A 6,187-nucleotide genomic window follows, 5' to 3' on the forward strand; every position below is an offset into this window, starting at 1 on the left:
AAAGAGAACCATGGTGCTTCCTTGTCTTCTGTAGAGCTGGGAACAGAGACTAGACACCACAGCTGCCTCCCTGGCTCTCAGCTGTGCTAGCCAACAATGGTTTGGCCATTTCTACCAGGAGTCAGCAAAATGTTCTTCAAAGGTCAGAGAGAATGTATTTTAAGCCTTCCAGGCCACGTAGGATATTTGCTACAACTACTCAACTCTGCCATTGTAGCACAAAAACAGCATTGGAGGATACACAGACAGGCATTTTCTAATAAAGCTTTATTTATAAAAACTAATGAGTGATTTATGGGCCATAGTATGCTAATCCCTGGTCTACACAGAGGGAAAACATAACACACAAAGGTCTTTGGTCAGGTGGGCTTAGGGAAGGACACTCCCCACAGAGAGAAGGCTATTCCTCAACTGCCTTACCCTGGGCCCTATGAATCCTTACCCTTGTCCCAGGATGCCAAAATATTTGGCAGCTCTTAAAAACACAACTACATATGAAAAACAGATGAGGGAGCCCCAGGTTTGCTGAAAATCTGGGAACCTGTCACAGCTATTACTGAGGAAATGTCCATACCTGCTGGAAGATCCCTTTCAACCCCAGTAAAGACTATGTGCCATCATTGGTTATTGCTTTCCTACCTATTACCTCCTTTCTTTCTCACCTCTAAATATTGTTTTGTGTAGCAAATTAGTCCAAAACTCAATGGCTCACTCATGTGGCTAGTATGTGGCGCCTGAGTGTCCTCACAACATGGCAACTGGCTTACCCCATAGCCATCTATGTAGGAGACCAAGGAAAAAGCTGCAGTGCCTCTGTGACTGAGCTCTGGAAGCCACAAGTTGTCACATCTATTGTACTTCATTGTTCACACTGGCCAACCTTGATTCAATGCACCTGGACAAGGAGGCAAAAATCCTTGGGGGCCATCTTGCAGGCTGGGTAGAGTGAGTAGGTCCTGAGGTCAGCACCACACTGGGGGTGGTCACTACAAAAGGTCAACCACTTGGGGCCCCTGGGTGCTGCAGACCTCAACCCAGTGAGCCCCAACAAGGAAACCCCCAACAAGGCCCCTGGGTGGCTCAGTGGTTGAGCATCTGCCTTGGGCTCAGGTTATGATCCCAGGATCCTGGGATCAAGCCCTGCATCAGGCTTCCCTTGGGGAATCTGCTTCTCTCTCTGCCTGTGTCTCTGCCTCTCTGTCTCTTATGAATAAATAAATAAAATCTTAAAAAAAAAAAAAAAACCTCAACCACTTAAGTTTGGTTGTTGCATGAAGGGGGGCAAATAGAAGGGACACTATCGCCTGTTCAAATCTATATAAGTGACTTGTATTTTTAGGCCCTATAGCAAGGCACTAAGGCTCAGGTGTCAATGGTTGTGGGTTTTAGCTACATTTGAGCACATTATTTTCACTGGGGCTCCAATACCACCAACCTTGATGCTCTACCATTTCTAGGAGTCTGAAGTAAGTGTTTACCTCTCTATTTGGCTCCCCAGCATCCAAATACTTTCCCAGAGGAATTTCCCATGTGTAAGTCTTCATAGGGGCAGGTTCCTACCTGGGTCTTCAGCCTTTCTGTCAGTACTTGATTCATCTTATGACTCTCCAATAAACCCCTTTGCTGTTTAAATTAGCTGCACTCAAGGGAAGCTCACTTGATGCCAAAGCCGCTACACCTCTGCTGTTGTTGTGGAAACAGTCACCAGAGTAGAACATCCACTTGAGAGTCAGACAGACCTGGGTTCCAGCCCCAGCCCTGACTTTTTAATGCAATAAATTAATTTCCAACAAATTATTTAACATTTCTGAACTTGAGTTGTTTCCCTTACAAAAGTAACTTTTAGCTTGCCAGACTGCTATATAAGGATCAGCACATAGCACTGTGCCTGACACATAGTTGGTGCTTAATGACTGCTCTTCTATAACAAAGACGATGCTAACAATAATGGCACGTGGGTGGTGGTCCCTCCTTACGTGACCCCTTTCAGGTTTCATGAAGAAGCAAAGTCACTTCCATCTGATGACAGGCCTTTCACAACGAATGGCCTTGTCTCTCAGTCATAATTGCTCTTTAGAACTCTCAGAGCTGGCCCTACTTGTGAAGTTGACTCTTCTAACAAGGAACTTGCTAAAGCCCCCCCACCTAGAGACTAATCCAGAGCGTGATCAAGAAACAGCCTACCCCCCTCATCTGCAATGCTTTGCAAATGGAACTCTTCTCGGCCTATCCTGAGACCTTAGAGCATCCAAGATGGGCTACTTCACACCCCACTGTGGTCCTTGCAGTCTGGTTCCAGGTCAACCAGAACTTTGGCCCTGGGCCCCCTGCCTGCTATAACCACATGGCTGCTCCAGACACATACTAGATGGAAAGCCACACTCTGAGATGCTCTGCCCCTGCAGCAGCTCTTTTCCTTCTCATCCCTTCTTTGAGCTGAGGGAAGCTGTAACATGGTGTGTCACCTTTCCTAAGGATTATCCCAAGCCTAGCGTGTTCGTAAGAAGTGATTTGCAAGTCTCATCCCAGGCTGCTCTAAGAATTACAATCTCATACCCAACTGAGCAAGAGACTGTCACCTCTCCTCTGCCCCGTACCCCAAATCCTGGCAATCGGGTGGTGCCACCTATCCTGGTTACGGGGCATCACTGAAGATAAATGGGCAACTGCAAGGTCAGAGAATCACCCTAACACAGCAAAACCTCACTTGTTCTCAGATTCCCTCCTAGAACATCCCAGTCGACTCTATGGGGCCCCTCCTTCACCTTCCAAAGCATTCATTTGACACGTAGGACAGACATTTATTACATTAACAGCTGACCAGCACCCTGTTATCTTTCCCCAACTCGAGTCTAGGCTACTGGGAACAGAGAGCCTTCTCACAGTCTTCCTGTCCCCTGCACACCTGGCATAGCGCCTGGAGATGAATCAGAGCTTAGAAATGTTGCAGTGGCTGCTCCACTGAGGGCACAGAGCATGGGCTGCAGACCCTGCCTCCCAGGGCCCGAAAGAGGCAGCTGCTCACCCTGCTGTGGTGAGTGGGATTTGGGAAGCCAAGGCATTTCTCAGGACAAGTCAGCTGACAGATAAGAACACACCAGTCCATAACGGCCTGAGTGTTTTTCCAAGTTGCAGAGACAGGATGTGTCCTGTGCCTGACCAGCAGGACACAACCATCGTTGAAGCACAGCTGAGCCCCAGCAAGTCTGCTGCTCTCAAAGCTGGTGCTATCCTGCTGAGATTTCAGGCCTTCCAGGATGGGGTCTCAGGTTACACCCCCCTCTGGGGCTCCTTAGCTTGTGATAGGAGCTGCCTTAGGACAGGGCCGTCACCACCACCCCATTAGTGCAGGAAATATTTGCCAGAGAGCGTCACTGTCCAGCAGGAGAATGACAACTGAAGAGCTACATTTCATTTGTTCCAGGACTGTTTTAGCCTAGCAGATTCCTTCATCCTCTCTCCTTCCCCATCAGCTCAAAGACCTGCAGACTTTCCATACACTCAGTGTCCCTTTTGAGATTAGAAATCGACCTAACAATAATGCCTCCTTGCAATATTCTTGCAAGTGCTTGCCCCAGTATGCACTACCTGGTGTATCTGCATGTCAACACTGTGAGGCAGGACGAGGAGATGGTTTGGTTGGGATTAATAGTGGGAATGACTGCAACACCTAACATCGTACTAAATATTTGACAAATACCATGAGTCAGCCTCAGAACAACCAGATGAGGTGGGAATGCCACTGGCCCCATTTTCAGATGAGTAAACTGAGGCTTAGGGGCATTAAGAAATTTCTGAAGTCCCCCAACTGGGACTGGTAAGACCAGGATTCAAATCCAAGAGTGGCACCAAAGCATAAGCTCTTGACACAGTCCACTTCTGCCCACATGCCCATCATACATCAGTGGCTGTGCTTCACGCAAGAAACATAGGGACAATTAAGATACCAACCTGATTCCCAAGTTTTCAAACTAGCCAGGGAAACAAATATTAACATATTATTGAGTTATTTATTACAAAGTGATATTTGGAATAATAAAAAAAATACATACAACCACAATGAGTGGTTCGAAGGCTGATAATTAATCCTGTCTATAAGGAAAGAGGAGAGATTAGCTGAAGCTTCACAAAAGGACACTCAAGAAAATGGAACTTTCTTTAACTGTGGTTCAGCTTCTTTTCTACTTTGAATGTGTCATCTTTAGCCAGCATTCACCCACACTGGCATCTCTTAACTGCACCATCCAACATCTGGGCAAGACCCAGGCAAAAGGGACCCCTTCTCTGAGCCCTTGCATTACTGGGTCTCATATGTCACTAACACAGAATAAGTTAATGTATAAAACAACACAAGAGTGCTTCTGTCACTCAGGATCCTGAGCTCAGCATTGCCACAGCACAGCCGATAACCCTAAACATCCACTCTCATGAGTAACACCATTCAGGCCCCAGGGAAACATTTCTCCGTATCTCTTGGCTTGAGTCTACGAATCAAAAGGAAAATGTGCCCAAATGCCAGGGTTTGTGGGTTATGCTGCTGCCAGCATTGGAGATGGACTCCTCCCTTCAGAGACTGGGCAAGCTTTGAACAGTGGTTGCATAGATAAGAGTAAAGGCAAATTAATTTATTTTCTTCTTCTCTGATATGAACACAACAGACTCATGCAAAGTGAATGTGGTGCTGAGTGTCTGTTTCTTCTACGTTCTCCTGTGTGCTTTGAAGACAAAAATTACTGTAGTATTCACAACAGTTATGCATGATGGCTAGAGAACAAACCATAATATTTTAAACTTGTGTATTTGCAGGCCTATCCATAACATACAGGAAGCATGATACTAATTCTTTATGTTGACCACAGGCAGACACTGAAAGCTAGAATTGTAAATAGTTTTATTTTTATAAAAGTATTTTTAAAGATTTAACTACATTTTCAAAGGGCTATATAGTAATTTTTACCTAAATATTGATTTTTAAAGTTGACATGAATTTATTATCATTTATACTTTGTCTTTTAATTTCAATAGATTGTTTTGCATGTTTATTTGCATAGCTATTTAGTCACTTGAAAACATTAGATGGGCTGCCCTCCCTACTCTCTTATCTCCCATAGGACCCCTCTTGGGCCAGCTAACAGAATTGGAATTGGCCAGAGTGGTCTCATCATCAGCCCTGGTTCAGCAGGAAGCATGTAAAAAGTTCCCTGGCTAGGCAGGAGAGGCCTCAGTTGCAAGCTAGTTTGCTTGTTGCTATATATACTACTCAGTTTCTCACTTTGTCTTGCTTCGACCTTGACCTTCTAACTGTCTCCTGATATCTAAGTATTCACCTGGCTACCTGGTCTACCTCTACTGATAGCTTCAGCCACTGTCTTCCTGAGCCAGGTCCCCATCAATCTTCTTTGGTGATCACATTGCCTGCTTCCTCCCCAGTAAGTACCCCCCATTGACATCCATTGGCCTGGACTGATGCAGTTCACTAATACAAATACATGCTCTAAAGGTAAGTCCTCTTTTTTCCCCCCAAGAATATTCAGAGAATGGGCTTCTCATCACTTATTTCATGTAAATAATTTTACAAACTATCCTGATTTTTGTCTCACCTTGCCCCCTTCAGAGTGAGTCATATAAATCATTAAATCTCAAAAGGAGGGACTCCTGGGTGGCTCAGAGGTTGAGCATCTGCCTTTGGCTCAGGGCGTGATCCCAGGGTCCCGGGATTGAGTCCCACATCAGCCTCCCTGCATGGAGCCTGCATCCCCTTTGCCTGTGTCTCTGCCTCTCTCTCCACGTCTCTCATGAATAAATAAATATAACCTTTAAAAAATTTTTTAACTTAAAAAAATAAATTAAAAAAATAAATCTAAAAAGGAAATCAGCAAGGTCACCACATCCTTTTTATAATTGGAGAAACTGAGGCACAAAAACAGGAAATGACTTGCCCATGATCATAAAGCAAGAGAACTCAGATTAGAGGCAATTCTCCAGTCTCTGAGCCTAGTATCCATTCTCTTGCTCCATACCACCTTTTTGGATAATCATGTGGCATTCCAACAGCACCCCTCTCCACCGACCCCAGTAAATCTCCCCATGACATCCCAAAGGGATGTGAATTGTTACTGTGAATTCCTGAATTTGATGGTGGGTGCACAGAGGAAAAGCAAGAGAGGTCATTTCATAAATGACATAA

This window comes from Canis lupus, chromosome 30 (genome assembly GCF_011100685.1).
Source record: "Canis lupus familiaris isolate Mischka breed German Shepherd chromosome 30, alternate assembly UU_Cfam_GSD_1.0, whole genome shotgun sequence".
Classification (NCBI taxonomy): Eukaryota; Metazoa; Chordata; class Mammalia; order Carnivora; family Canidae; genus Canis; species Canis lupus.